This window comes from Macaca nemestrina, chromosome 1 (assembly GCF_043159975.1).
Source record: "Macaca nemestrina isolate mMacNem1 chromosome 1, mMacNem.hap1, whole genome shotgun sequence".
Lineage (NCBI taxonomy): Eukaryota > Metazoa > Chordata > Mammalia > Primates > Cercopithecidae > Macaca > Macaca nemestrina.
Window position 1 is genome coordinate 144,497,004 of NC_092125.1, and position 15,144 is coordinate 144,512,147.

The following is a 15,144-nucleotide window of genomic DNA, read 5'->3' on the forward strand; positions in this document are numbered from 1 at the left end:
TTACATCATTGATCAGTGGTTTGCAGTTCTCCCTGAAGAGGTCCTTCACATCCCTTGTAAGTTCAGTTCCTAGGTATTTTATTCTCTTTGAAGCAATTGTGAATGGGAGTTCACTCATGATTTGGCTGTTTATCTGTTATTAGTGTACAGGAATGCTTGTGATTTTTGCATGTTGATTTTGTATCCTGAGACTTTGCTGAAGTTGCTTATCAGCTTAAGGAGATTTTGGGCTGAGATGATGGGGTTTTCTAAATATACAATCATGTCATCTGCAAACAGGCACAATTTGACTTCCTCTTTTCCTAATTGAATACCCTTTATTTCTTTCTCCTGCCTGATTGCCCTGGCCAGAACTTCCAACACTATGTTGAATAGCAGTGGTGAGAGAGGGCATCCCTGTCTTGTGCCACTTTTCTAGGGGAATGCTTCCAGTTTTTGGCCATTCAGTATGATATTGGCTGTGGGTTTGTCATACACATAGCTCTTACTATTTTGAGATACATCCCATCAATACCTAGTTTATTGAGCATTTTTAGCATGAAGGGCTGTTGAATTTTGTCGAAGGCCCTTTCTGCATCTATTGAGATAATCATGTGGTTTTTGTCATTGGTTCTGTTTATATGCTGGATTATGTTTATCAATTTGTGTATGTTGAACCAGCCTTGCATCCCAGGGATGAAGCTGACTTGATCCTGGCAGATAAACTTTTTGATGTGCTGCTGGATTTGGTTTGCTTCTATTTTATTGAGGATTTTTGCATCAATGTTCATCAGGAATATTGGTCTAAAATTCTCTTTTTTTGTTGTAGCTCTGCCAGGCTTTGGTATCAGGATGATGCTGGCCTCATAAAATGAGTTAGGGAGGATTCCCTCTTTTCCTATTGATTGGAATAGTTTCAGAAGGAATGGTACCAGCTCTGCTTTGTCCCTCTAGTAGAATTTGGTTGTGAATCCATCTGGTCCTGGACTTTTTTTTTGGTTGGTAGGCTATTAATTATTGCCTCAATTTCAGAGCCTGTTATTGGTCTATTCAGGAATTTAACTTCTTCTGGGTTTAGTCTCGGGAGGGTGTATTTGTCCAAGATTTTATCCATTTCTTCTAGATTTTCTAGTTTATTTGCATAGGGGTGTTTATAGTATTCTCTGATGGTAGTTTATATTTCTGTGGAATCAGTGGTGTTATCCCCTTTATCATTTTTTATTGCATTTATTTGATTCTTCTCTCTTTTCTTCTTTATGAATCTTGCTAGCAGTCTATCAATTTTGTTGATCTTTTCAAAAAACCAGCTTCTGGATTAACTAATTTTTGAAGGGTTTTTTTTTTGTGCCTCTATCTCCTTCAGTTCTGCTCTGATCTTAGCTACTTCTTGCCTTCTGCTAGCTTTTGAATGTGTTTGCTCTTACTTCTCTAGTTCTTTCAATTGTGATGTTAGGGTGTCAATTTTCGATCTTTCCTGCTTTCTCTTGTGGGCATTTAGTGCAACAAATTTCCCTCTACACACTGCTTTAAATGTGTCCCAGAGATTCTAGTATGTTGTATCTTTTTTCTCATTGGTTTCAAAGAACATCTTTATTTCTGCCTTCATTTCCTTATGTACCCAGTAGTTATTCAGGAGAAAGTGGTTCAGTTTCCTTGTAGTTGAGCAGTTTTGAGTGAGTTTCTTTATCCTGAGTTCTAGTTTGATTACACTGTGGTCTGACAGACAGTTTGTTGTGATTCCTGTTCTTTTACATTTGCTGAGGAGTGCTTTACTTCCAATTATGTGGTCAATTTTGGAATAAGTGGGATGTGGTGCTAAGAAGAATGTATATTCTGTTGATTTGGGGTGGAGAGTTCTGTAGGTGTCTATTAGGTCCGCTTGGTGCAGAGCTGAGTTCAATTCTTGAATATCCTTGTTAACTTTCTGTCTTGTGGATCTCTCTAATGTTGACAGTGGGGTTTTAAAGTCTCCCATTATTATTGTGTAGGAGTCTAAGTCTCTCTGTATGTCTCTAAGGACTTGCTTTATGAATCTGGGTGCTCCTGTATTAGGTGCATATATATTTAGGATAGTTAGCTCTTCTTGCTGAATTAATCCCTTTACCATTATGTAATGGCCTTCTTTGTCTCTTTTGATCTTTACTGGTTTAAAGTCTGTTTTATCAAAGACTAGGATTGCAACCCCTGCTTTTTTTTTTTTTTTTTTTTTTTTTTTTTTGCTTTCCATTTGCTTGGTAGATCTTCCTCCATCCCTTTATTTCAAGCCTATATGTGTCTCTGCACGTGAGATGGGTCTCCTGAATACAGCACACTAATGAGTCTTGACTCTTTATCGAATTTGCCAGTCTGTGTCTTTTAATTGGAGGATTTAGCCCATTTACATTTAAGGTTAATATTCTTATGTGTGAATTTGATCCTGTCGTTATGATATTAGCTGGTTATTTTGCTCATTATTTGATGCAGCTTCTTCCTAGCATTGATGGTCTTTACAATTTGGCATGTTTTTGCAGGGGCTGGTACCAGTTGTTTCTTTCCATGTTTAGTACTTCCTTCAGAAGCTCTTGTAAGGCAGGCCTGGTGGTGACAAAATCCCTCAGCATTTGTTTGTCTGTAAAGGATTTTATTTCTCCTACACTTACGAAGCTTAGTTTGGCCAAATATGAAATTCTGGGTTCAAAATCTTTTCTTTAAGAATGTTGAATATTGACCCCCACTCTCTTCTGGATCTTCTGCCGAGAGATCCGCTGTTAGTCTAATGGGCTTCCCTTTGTGGGTAACCTGACCTCTCTCTGACTGCCCTTAACATTTTTTCCTTCATTTCAACTTTGGTGAATCTGACAATTATGTGTCTTGGAGTTGCTCTTCTTGAGTAGTATCTTTGTGGTGGTCTCTTTATTTCCTGAATTTGAATGTTGGCCTGCCTTGCTAGGTTGGGGAAGTTCTCCTGGATAATATCCTGAATAGTGTTTTCCAACTTGGTTCCATTCTCCCTGTCACTTTCAGGTATACCAATCAGACATAGATTTGGTCTTTTCACATAGTCCCATATTTCTTGGAGGCTTTGTTCGTTTCTTTTTTCTCTTTTTTCTCTAAACTTCTCTTCTTGCTTCATTTCATTCATTTGATCTTCAATCACGGATACTCTTTCTTCCACTTGATCAAATCAGTTACTGAAACTTGTGCATGCGTCACGTAGTTCTTGTGCCATGGTTTTCAGCTCCATCAGGTCATTTAAGGTCTTCTCTATGCTGTGTATTCTAGTTAGCCATTCAATTCAATGCCAGACAAAAGTTCAGTGAGGATTTTGGAGAAATTGGCCACCCATTCTAAAATGTATACGGAAATGCAAGGCCAAAAATAATCAAGAAAATTTTGAAATAGAAGAGCCAGAGTAGTTAAGATAGGATGGCATTAGTGGAAACATAGACTATTAGGTCAATGCAACAACTTACTGGGGAGCCTGGAAACAGACTTAAGCATGTATGGAGAGATAATTGCAACTACAAGTAAAGACAATCTCAATAAATGGTGGTGGGCCAATGTAATTTTCATATGAGAAAGAAATAAAAACTGATTCTTATTTCCCAGCAATCATAAAAATAAATTCCTGGTGGAGTGTAGATCACAATAGCAAAACAAAAGAATTTTTTGGAAATTATCAGTGTTTATGTTTATGTTATGAAAATATCAAAGCATATGTTTATGCTTTCCAGATTAGGATATTGGACAAAGGATACTAATAAAAAACAAAAAGTGATCCATTTAACTACATTAAAATTAGATCTCCTGTTTATGGAAAGACATTATTAACAGATCAAAAGATATACAAAAGATTAGAAATACATTAGCTAGATAGAGATAATCTCAAATTCATAATATATGAAGCCATCTCCAAATAAAGTAACAAAGAAAACACAAAACCCATTAGAAAAGCAAGCAAGAATCTCAAAATAGGCAAATCAAAGGCAGGATATCTAAATAAGCAAATAACATGAAAATGTGCTTACCCTCCCTCATTAATTGTCAGTGATTAGAAATATTCTTTTAAAACTAAACCTACAATTAAAACTAGATACACACCAGAATGGCACTGCTGGTAAAGGCAAAAATTGGGACAATCATATTGAAAAACTTTTAATATTCTGGCCAGGTGTGGTGGCTCATGTCTGTAATCCCAATGCTTTGGGAAGCCAAGACTAGTGGATTGCTTAAGGCCAGAAACTCATAAGCAGCCTGGGCAACATCGTGAGATCCTGTCTCTACGAAATCTAAAAAATAAATAATTAACCAATAGTCCCAATCTTCTGTAACCTATGATCATGCCACTGCACTCCAGCCTGGGTCTGGGTGACAGAGACTTTGTCTCTGAAAAAAAAAAAAAAGGCAAAAAGTTGATATTTGATATAATCTACATGAAATGAAAAATGCATATCGTATACTTGAATAACTTCAGTCCTAGGTATAGGAAGTAAAATATTATCAGAGAACCCAACAGCTTAGATGAAATTAAATCAGAATGTTGAGCCAAAGAAGCTCAATATAAAATATCCTGTTTAATTCAATTTATATAAAGACAAAAAAAAAAAAAAAGATAATGGTGCTAACACCATAGGGTCAGATAAAAGTTTCTGCATTGGTTATCTGTGAGCTGCATGAAAAATTACAAATCAGAAAATTTGAAAACTTAGGCACTTGAAATATCAAATCAAAGTTTCTGAAGATCATAAAAGTCCAGATGTGGTTTAGCTGTGACCTCTGCTTTAGGTCATCTCACAGGCTACAATCAAGGTGACAGCAATACCACACCCTGAAATTTTTTTTACTTAGTTTGGAGTTTATAATTTACTATGATAAATATAAATTTCTTAATCTCTACATAATAAATGGAAAATTTTGTCCTTGAACCTATTTCAGAAACCACCAAAACCAGCTGTTCAGCATGATCTGTTATCATCTTGGCATCACTATGCCAGTCTAATGCTAGGCGGTACAGTTTGCAGAAACCCACTTCCGATACTTTCTATGTAAACAGGTTAGTTTAGTGAGCAAGGGAACTCTCAGGAGATTTGAAAGGCAGAAGCAGAGCCAATGGCATTATTCTTGGGTAGTTATGGCTTCATACACATTAGGTTCAGATATGGAGCTTGGCAGATAGACATATCCAGTTCCACTTGGGCTGTCAGATGGACCTTTGGACTTCTCCACAAGCTCCAGCTTTCCTACCCCCAGCGGTGCTGCAGGCTGAGGTGCTTAGTGACTGTTTATCCCACCAAATGTCTCCTTATCAGACCTTCACACCCCAGTTCTTCCATGCATGTTCGTCTTACATTCTCAAAATTCCTACATGAAACACATTCTTTCCATAATGATTGATGGTGGCTTTGTTTCCCTGACCAAATCCAGATTGATCTCCCAATATTATATAAGGATAAAATTCTAATAGAGAATGATTTCAACATTTATGAAAGTGTTCACTGTTCTGCGCCCCTACACTTTTCCAACAGTACAAGCACTGGACAAAAACAGATGAGTCATCTGACTAGAAGATGATGTCTATAAAGCCATGGTCTGACAATATTGATTTAGACCATTTTTATTCTACATAGATACACAATACTATGTAAGTTCTTTGTATATCCTGTCATCGTGAACAGACATTTTATAAATGTGTATGAAATATCAAAACAGGCCAGGCACAGTGCTCATATCTGTAATCCCAGCAGTTTGGGAGGATGAGGCAGGTAGATTGCTTGAGTCCAGGAGTTTGAGACCAGCCTGGACTATGTGGTGAAACTCCATCTCCACAAAAAAATACAAAAAACAAACAAACCAAAAAAATGCTGGGTATAGTAACACGCAGCTGTGGTCCCAGCTACTAGGGAGACTGAGGCAGGAGGATCACTTGAGCCCAGCTGCAGTGAGCCGTGGTTGCACCACTGTACTTTAGCCTGGGCAACAGAGTGAGACCCTGTCTCAAAAAAAAAAAAATCAAAACAGAAATTAGGTGATGTATTAATGATGACAACATAAAAGATCACACATTCACACATTATAACAAATTTTATGCTCTGAAAACATTTTTAGAAAGAGCATATATTTACCTATATTTGGGAAATGTGTCTTGATATTAAATAATTGAAAGTGTTACATTTTCAATGTTCAAAATAGGCTAAGACTTTTATGTACCTTATCTTATATCACTCTCACTAAACTATATGAATTGGATATTGATGTGCTCAATGAGAAGACGACAAAATAAGTCATGGAGTGCTCACAAAGCTGAGGAGTGGCAAAGTTGCTTTCCATTTGTGATATGACAGCACCTCCCTCTAGTGGTGACACCATGCTTTTCCTCCATATTCCTGATGTGACAAAGCTCAAAGTCACAGATTTGATGCCCTTTATTCTTATTTTTTGCTTCCAAATCATTTATCCTCTTCCTTTAGCTTTTTCTTACAGTATGAACACTAGACAAAAACAGTTAAGTCATTTGACTAGTATATTGTGTCAATAAATCATGGTCTGACAACATTTATTTTTATTTATTTTCCAACTTTTAAGTTCAGGGGTACATGTGCAAGCATTGTATAGGTAAATTCATGTCACAGGGATTTGGTGTATAAATGATTTTATCACCCAGGTAATTAGCATAGTACTTGATAGGGAGTTTTCAACCCTCACTCTCCTCCCTCAACCCTCAAGAAGGCCCTGGTGTCTGTTGTTCCTTTCTTTGTGTCCTTATGTAATAAATATTTAGCTCCAACTTATAAGCGAGAACTTGTGGTATTTGGATTTATGTTCCTGTGTTAGTTTGTTTAGGATAATGAACTCCATCTATGTTGCTGCAAAGGATACAATCTCAATCTTTTTATGGCTGCATAGTATTCTGACAATACTTATTTAGACCATATTTATTTTATACAGATCCAAATGCTATGTAATTTATTTTATGTCCTCTCATCCTGAACAGACATTTTATAGATATATGTGAAATATCAAAAGAGACATTAGGCAAAGTACTAATGATACCAACATAAAAGATAACATTATTACATATTTTGTGCTCTGAAAACATTTTCAGAAGAAGCATACATTTAAATATTAAGTTTGGGAAATGTGTTTTAACACTTAATTAAAAGTGTCACTAAATTTTCAAAGTTCAAAATGAGCCTTTAATAATGTGTTAAGACTTTTATGTACATTATCCCAATTCAGCCTCGCAAAACAATATAAATTAGGTATTGATGTGCTTATTGAGAAGATGATGAAATGAGGCATAGAGAACTCACAAAGCTGATGACTGGCAGAGTTGCTTTCCATATGCTATATGCCAGCACCTTTCTCAAGCGTCGACACCATGCTTTTCCTCCATATTCCTAATTTGACAGAGCTGGAAGTGACAGATTTGATGCCCTTCTTCCTCTTCATTGTTGCTTCCTGGGTAACTTACCCTCTTTCTTCAGCTCCTCAACCAGAAAACCACAAAACAACAACAAAACAAACACATAAAGTGAAGCACATGTCATTAGGCTGTACTACTCAAAACTCCCTTGCACCAGGCATCCTGGATCTCCCAAGCCCTTTATTTACTGAATATTTTAACAGTTGACCCTTTCTCTCCTTACCACTACTCTTGTTGATCTTTGGGCCCTTTCAGATATGGTAGACAAGCTTCTCCCCAGCCTGTCAGTTCCTTGACCTCCTAATAGCTGAAAGTCTTTTCCATCATCTCACTTCAGCCTGAAACTTTTCCTTACCAGTAACTAAACCTCTTCCATAATCTCAATATCAAGTGTCCCACACAATCAGTCCCTCTCATGACAGCCTGCTTCATGCTGATAGGTCGAATGGTCAATTCTCCATTCTCATTTTATTTTATGTCTCAGCAATATGACAAAGATAATCATCCCCCATCTTCCTAGATTCTTGTGAACTTTAGAAACTATGAGAGAATAAATGTTTCCGTTCCCTACATTTGGAGGGTATTTCTTATGCAATATAAGAAAATTAATATAGAGACTTTTACTTGACTTGGAAGAGCATAGATTGTTATGGTCTGCTTTTTTTTTTAGACGGAATCTCGCCCTGTCACACAGGCTGGAATGCAATGGTACAATCTCGGCTCACTGCAACCTTCGCCTCCCAGATTCAAGCGATTCTCCTGCCTCAGCCTCCCGAGTAGCTGGAATTATAGGCACATGCCCCCACGCTGGCTAATTTTTTGTATCTTTAGTAGAGATGGGGTTTCACCACGTTGGCCAGGCTGGTCTCAAACTCATGATGGCGTGATCCGTCCGCCTCGGCCTCCCAAAGTGCTGGAACTACAGGCGTGAACTACAGGCTATTGTCTGCTTTTTGTCTTTACATAAACTGAAACATACACCATGTTTTGCTTTATAATTGACTTCCTTAATATGTATTAAAATATATGTGAAAACTTTTGGGGGTTCTGTAATAATATTTCACTAAAGATACTTAGGAGTGGAAGTATTCAGTATATAGTATGCATTTTTTTCACCTCATAGTACACAATATCAAATAGATTTTTAATATGATTGTCAAAATTTATACTCTCATCAGCAATATTAAGACCCCCCAATGCTCCATATTCTTGCCATCATTTAGATATGTCAGCCTTTTGGATTATAGTCATTCTAGTGGGTGTATGTAGATTTCATTCACAGTTTAATTTGATTTTCCTTGAGAATAAAAGACAGTTACGGAAGTTGAACATCTGTTCATGTTTGCTGTTCATCAGGATATCCTGTTTTGGGTGAACTTATTTAAGACTTTTACTTCTATTTTTTTGTTGATTTGAAGACTGCATTACATATGCTAATTATATGTATATAATATGTTTTTAATCTTTGATTTGCCTTTTCAATCTCTTAATTATGTCTTTGTCAGTTCTCAATTTTAATGTAGTTAAACATATTGACTTTTTTGTTTACACTAATATTATAGTTCTGTATCATGTTTCCCAATCTGGAGAAATAATGTCATTGACTTTTTCTTTTTCTAAAATTTTGATTGTTTTATCTTTCACATTTAGATCTATAATCCACTTGGAATTGACTTGTGTTTAATGTCAGGAGGGTAAGAACAAGGTTTTATTTCTTTCTAACATGTGTATAGAAGGCCTAACACCATTTATTGAGAAGATTCTCCTTTCACTATCATTACCATAAATCAACTCACTATATGTATAAGTCTGGCGATTACATTGAATATATAGATATATTTGTGGGAAAATTAGACTCATAAAATAGTCTTCCAATCCATAATCATGACATGTTCCATCATTTATTAGCCCTTTTTATTCTCTCAGAAATATTGCATAGTTTTCAGTGTATAGTCCTTGGCATATTGTGTTACATTTATTTCTATATTTTGTTAGATAAGTAACTTACTTTGAAGCATAAATACACATATAGAAAAGTGGACACATCATAAATATACAGCTCTGTGGATTTGAACAAACTAAATATATTCAAATGCCAGCACCCAAAGAAAATTCAGAATATAACAGTTGCCATGAAGTCCTCTTCATGCTCTACCACTTCCTCCTACACCCATCAAGACTACTATCCTGCTTTGGTACTTTAGGCAAACGGAATCTTAGAGTACATATTTCTTAGTATCCAGTATCTTTTACTCAATAGTAAACATGTAAGATTGGTAGATAGTTTTGTGTTTAGCTGTAGGTCAATTATTCTCATTGCTCTATAGTATTTATTATATGAATATATCATGAATTATTTATCACTCAACTCTTGATGAACACTTGAGTACTTTCACTTTTACGTCTAACTCTGGTGTCCGTGGTTACGCAGAGTTTTCCATTATATTCCTATGTCATTTGGTAGTTTTCCAGGGCCAGCTGAGATGATGCTGCATCACTGACGAATCCTTTCCAATAGGACTTTCCCAACCATAATGAAGAAGACCTCTCAGTTTGGGGTTGGTAGTTTAACATAAGATAGAATTGGACATGGTGCCTCATCTACCCTCACTCCCAAATGTAAGACAATTGAGAAAGCACATTTAAGTGTAGTAGATTTAGTTAAAGATGTACGTGTTGGAAGTTTTCTTCCTAAGATTTCTCTGCCCATCATAATTTTGAGGGTAACCACAACCCTTCATTTCACAATAGCCCAGCCGACTTCTACCTTGCTAGTTTCAATCTGTCCTCTCCCATATTCTATCCCTTTCCCTCTACTCACTATCCTGTTTTTCGAAACCAACAAAATTTTTTAACAAAGCAATTTAACAGTCATTTTTTCTTGCTTAGGTATCTGCTGATACTTAAATTCTTGGAGCTATACCTCTTCTCCAATAGGCATTTCAAGTTTGTTTCCAAAAACATACATTTCCCTCTGTATCAGGAATTTTGGAGCCTGACATTAATATTAAACAATGAACCTTATTTTTTGCATTTTTATAATACATTATCCAAATAGCCATTCTGCTACAAGTGAAAAGGAAATTCTATGGAAAACCTATGGGAGTTCCACATAGTGCACAGACACCATTGTTTTGGAAACTTTGTGGCAAAATATGTCACAACAGAGGCATGAGCTTAAATCAAAGTAGGCATTTTGAGAGCCCTGAGGTTTAGGTGAATTTTTAGCAGAGCATCAGCTGCACATGCCATGAAATGTCCTGGCAGTTGAAACACAGGTAGCCCCAGTGGAAGAATGTTGGGTCTGAAGGCAACTGCAGGTACTTCAGGTACAGTGGTTTATTTAATCCTCAGCAGACGGCTCTTATGAAGAGTTCTATAGATTTATTAAGATAAAGTTATTGTTCTACAAGAACAGAAAAGGAGTGGGTCTTAGAAATAAGCCTATTATGTAAGTAGCTATTCATTGATTTCAGTTTTAATCTCAATCACAGTCACAGGAAACATTTCTGGCTGCCTTGGATTGACCAAAGAGCTTTTCTTTGGTCCAGAAACCCTTTATGCAAGACCATATACAATACTGTTTTAAACACAATGACTGGAAGTGCATGCAACTTGCTGGGGACAGAGGAGAAACACCTTTCTTTTGCAGTTGTTTTCAATAGCAAGTGTTTAAGGCACCACTTCTTGAAATCTTTTCACAAAGAGGCTGGTCATTTTAGGAAGCTGGGGATTTGCTGGGTACACAGTTTCAGTTCCACAAGATGGAAAAGTCCTAGGCTGTTTGTTGTACAGCAATGTGAACACACTTAACACTACTGAACTGTACACTTAAAACTGGTTATGACGGTAAAGTGTATGTAATATGTAAAGTTCGTTAGAGAAAAATTTTAAAGGAAAAAAGTTAATGCATCAACAAATTGATTGTGAAATTTAAATTTGAATTTAAATGTAGAAAACTACCGAATAATAATGAGACTAAAAAAGAGGTTTTTATACATACAGCAAGAAGCCATGATTGAAAACGAAGACAGTCAACTAAAAATGGCATCTATAAATCAGTGTATATTTGACACACATCCAGTCCAAATCCAGTGCTGGTGCAACTTCAAAACGTGATCCTAATTTTCACTCAGAAAAATTGGTTAATAATAGGAGCCAAAACAATGTATTGGAAAAGAATTAGCTCCAGTGTTAAAACACAATATAAATGAGTCATTTTAGTGTAGTGCTGAGTTTGCTAGAATAAACAGAAAATAGAACAGAATAGATTATTGAGAAACAAATTTAAGTGTATATAAGAACAACTGTCAGGCTATATTTTTTTAGTTCACACATAATAATTGTACATATCTATGGGACATAGAGTGATATTTTGACACATATATATAATGTGTAATGATCAAATCAGAGTAATTGGCATATTCATTGTGAGAAACCATTTTAAATGGCCCATTTTCAAGACACAATAAATCTAAGTACTGGCAGGTAAATGGAACAAATCACATGGCTCATGCACCTAGAAGGTCACAATAAGCAAACAGAATGTAGATGAGGCATCAGTACATAAAAGGGAAGAAAGTTTTGTTATTGGGAAATCGAAACTTAAGTGGGAAAGGGGAAGGAGTATAACCTTATAAGGGGGATAATGAAACTTAGGCGATGTTTGGGAAGATTTTAACCCCATAGTACTCAACCAACAAGGAACTGGGGAAGGGACTTGCATGCTAGGAGATAAATTACCTGTTGTAACTGCCCCATGTGTGCCTGTCTACCAGGTGCCTGATCTTGCAACACCATTATTAAAAGTCTCACTTTCGCTGTTCTTCATGCCTCTAAGTCCATTCTTTAGGTTTGGACGGGTGAGTGTGTTTCTCACATTCATCACCTCAAACATTTATCATTTCTTTGTGTTAGATAGATTCAAAATCCTCTCTCCTAGTATTTTGAAAATATATAATAAATTATTGTTAACTATATTCACCCTACAGTACTATAGCACACTAAAACTTATTCCCCGTATCTAGCTATAATATTGTATCTGTTAACCAACCTCTCCCTACTGTCCTCTCCCCTCTAGCTTTCCCAGCCTCTAATAATCACAGTTCTAATCTCTATTTCCATAAGCTCAACTTATTTTAGCTTTCATATGCATGAGTATTTCTCTTTCTGTGCCTGGCTTATTTCATTTTGATAATGTAGGCTCATCCGTGTTGTCATGAATGACAGGATTTCATTTTTTATGACTGAATACTAATCCATTGCATAGCTACACTACACTGACTTTATGCATTCATTTGCAGATTGATATTTAGGTTGATACAGTATCAGCTATTTTGATTAGTGCTGCAATAAACACGGAGTGAATATATTTCTTCTGCATACAAATTTCCTTTTTACCTTTTATTTTAGGTTTCTTTTAGGTTATGTGCAGTTTTCTTATATAGCTAAACTGCATGTCATGGGATTTTAGTGTACAGATTATTTCATCACCCAGGTAATAGGCATGGTATGCAATAGGTAGTTTTTCAATCCTCTCCCTCCTCTCAACCTCCACCCTCAAGGTGGCCCCAATGTCTGTTGTTTCCTTCTTCCCTTTGGATAAAGACTTAATAGTGGAAAAAACTGAATCATATGGTAGTTCCATCTTTTTAGTTTTTTTTGAGAAAGGTCCACACTGTTTTTCATATGGCTTTACTAATTTACTTTCCCACTAATAAGAGTTCTCTTTTCTCCTCATCTTTATTAGTATTTAGCATTTTTTATAATAGCCATTCTAACTGAGGAGAAATGATATACCATTGTGGTTTTGATTTGCATTTCACTGATGATTAGTGAGGTTTAGCATTTCTTTAAATTTTACTTTAAGTTCTGGGATACATGTGCAGGACATGCAAGTTTGTTACATAGGTATATATGTGCCATGATGGTTCGCTGCACCTATCAAGCCATTATCTAGGTTTTAAGCCCTGCATGCATTAGGTATTTGTTCTAATACTCTCCCTCCCTTGCCTACCACCCCCCAAACAGGGGCCAATGTGTGATGTTCCCCTCCCTGTGTCCATGTGTTCTCATTGTTCAACTCCCCTTATAAGTGAGAACATGTGGTGTTTGATTTTCTGTTCATGTGTTAGTTTGCCAAGGATGATGGTTTCCAGCTTCATTCATGTCCCTGCAAAGAACAAGAACTCATGCTTTTTTATGTCTGCATAGTATTCCAGGATGTGTATGTGCCACATTTTCTTTATCCAGTCTATTATTGATAGGCATTTGGATTGCTTACAAGTCTTTGCTATAGTAAATAGTGCTGCAATAAACATAGGTGTGCACGTGTCTTTATAGTAAAATAATTTATAATCCTTTTGGTATATACCCAGTAATGGGATTGCTGGGTCAAATGATATTTCTGGTTCTAGATCCTTGAGGAGTAACCACACTGTCTTCCACAATAGTTGAACTAATTTACACTCCCACCAATAGTGTAAAAGCATCCTATTTCTCTACATCCTCTCCAGCATCTGTTGTTTCCTGACTTTTTAATGATCGCCATTCTAACTGGCGTGAGATGGTATCTCATTGTGGTTTTGATTTGCATTTTTCTAATGATCAGTGATGACGAGCCTTTTCTCATAGGTTTGTTAGCCACATAAATGTCTTCTTTTGAGATGTATGTGTTCATATCCTCTGCCCACTTTTTGATGGGGTTGTTTTTTTCTTGTAAATTTGTTTAAGTTCCTTGTAGATCCTGGATACTAGACCTTTGTCAGATGGACAGGTTGCAAAAATTTTCTCCCATTCTGTAGGTTGTCTGTTCAATCTGATGATAGTTTGTTTAGCTGTGCAGGAGCTCTTGAGTTTAATTAGATCCCATTTGTCAATTTTGGCCTTTGTTGCCATCGCTTTTGGTGTTTTAGTCATGAAGTCTTTGCCCATGCCTATATCCTGAATGGTATGGCCTAGGTCTTCTTCTAGGGTTTTTATGGTTTTGGGTTTTACATTTAAGTCATTAATCCATCTTGAGTTGATTTTTGTGTAAGGTTTGAGGAAGGGGTCCAGTTTCAGTTTTCTGCATATGGCTAGCCAGTTTTCCCAGCACCATTTATTAAATAGGGAATCCTTTTCCCATTGCTTGCTTTTGTCAGGTTTGTCGAAGATCAGATGGTTGCAGTTGTGGGTATTGTTTCTGAGGCCTCTGTTCTCTTCCATTGGTCTATATATGTGTTTTGGTAGCATAATATGCTGTTTTAGTTACTATAGCCTTGTAGTATACTTTGAAGTCAGATAGCGTGATGCCTCCAGCTTTGTTCTTTTTGCTTGGTATTGTCTTGGATATACAGGCTCTTTTTTGGTTCTGTATGCAATTTGAAGTAGTCTTTCTAGCTCTGTGAAGAAAGTCAATAGTAGCTTCATGGGAATAGCACTGAATCTGAAATTTTACTTTGGGCAGTATGGCCATTTTCATGATATTGATTCTTCCTATCCATAAGCATGGAATGTTTTTCCATTTGTTTGTGTACTCTCTTATTTCCTTGAGCAGTGGTTTATAGTTCTCCATGAAGAGGTCCTTCACATCCCTTGTAAGTTGGATTCCCAGGTACTTCATTCTCTTTGTAGCAATTATGAATGGGAGTTCACTCATGATTTGGCGCTCTGCTTGTCTATTATTGGTGAATAGGAATGCTTGTGATTTTTGCACAATGATTTTGTATCCTGAGATTTGCTGAAGTTGCTTGTCAGCTTAAAGAGATTTTGGGCTGAGATGT

The 15,144-nt window shown here is 36.4% G+C and overlaps 1 protein-coding gene across 3 annotated transcripts in view; it reads right to left on the reverse strand.

Moving 5' to 3' along the window:
- Window positions 1-2,210: 2,210 nt before the first annotated feature.
- Window positions 2,211-15,144, reverse strand: part of LOC105482812 (zinc finger CCHC-type and RNA-binding motif-containing protein 1) — a 111,775-nt gene continuing 98,841 nt past the window's right edge. The window contains exon 3 of one of the 3 annotated variants that reach the window (XR_011616058.1): window positions 2,211-7,445. The gene's annotated coding sequence lies outside the window, so the exon portion shown is untranslated. The remainder of the gene's footprint in view (window positions 7,446-15,144) is intronic. The other 2 variants (XR_011616050.1, XR_011616034.1) reach the window with 2 other exon arrangements.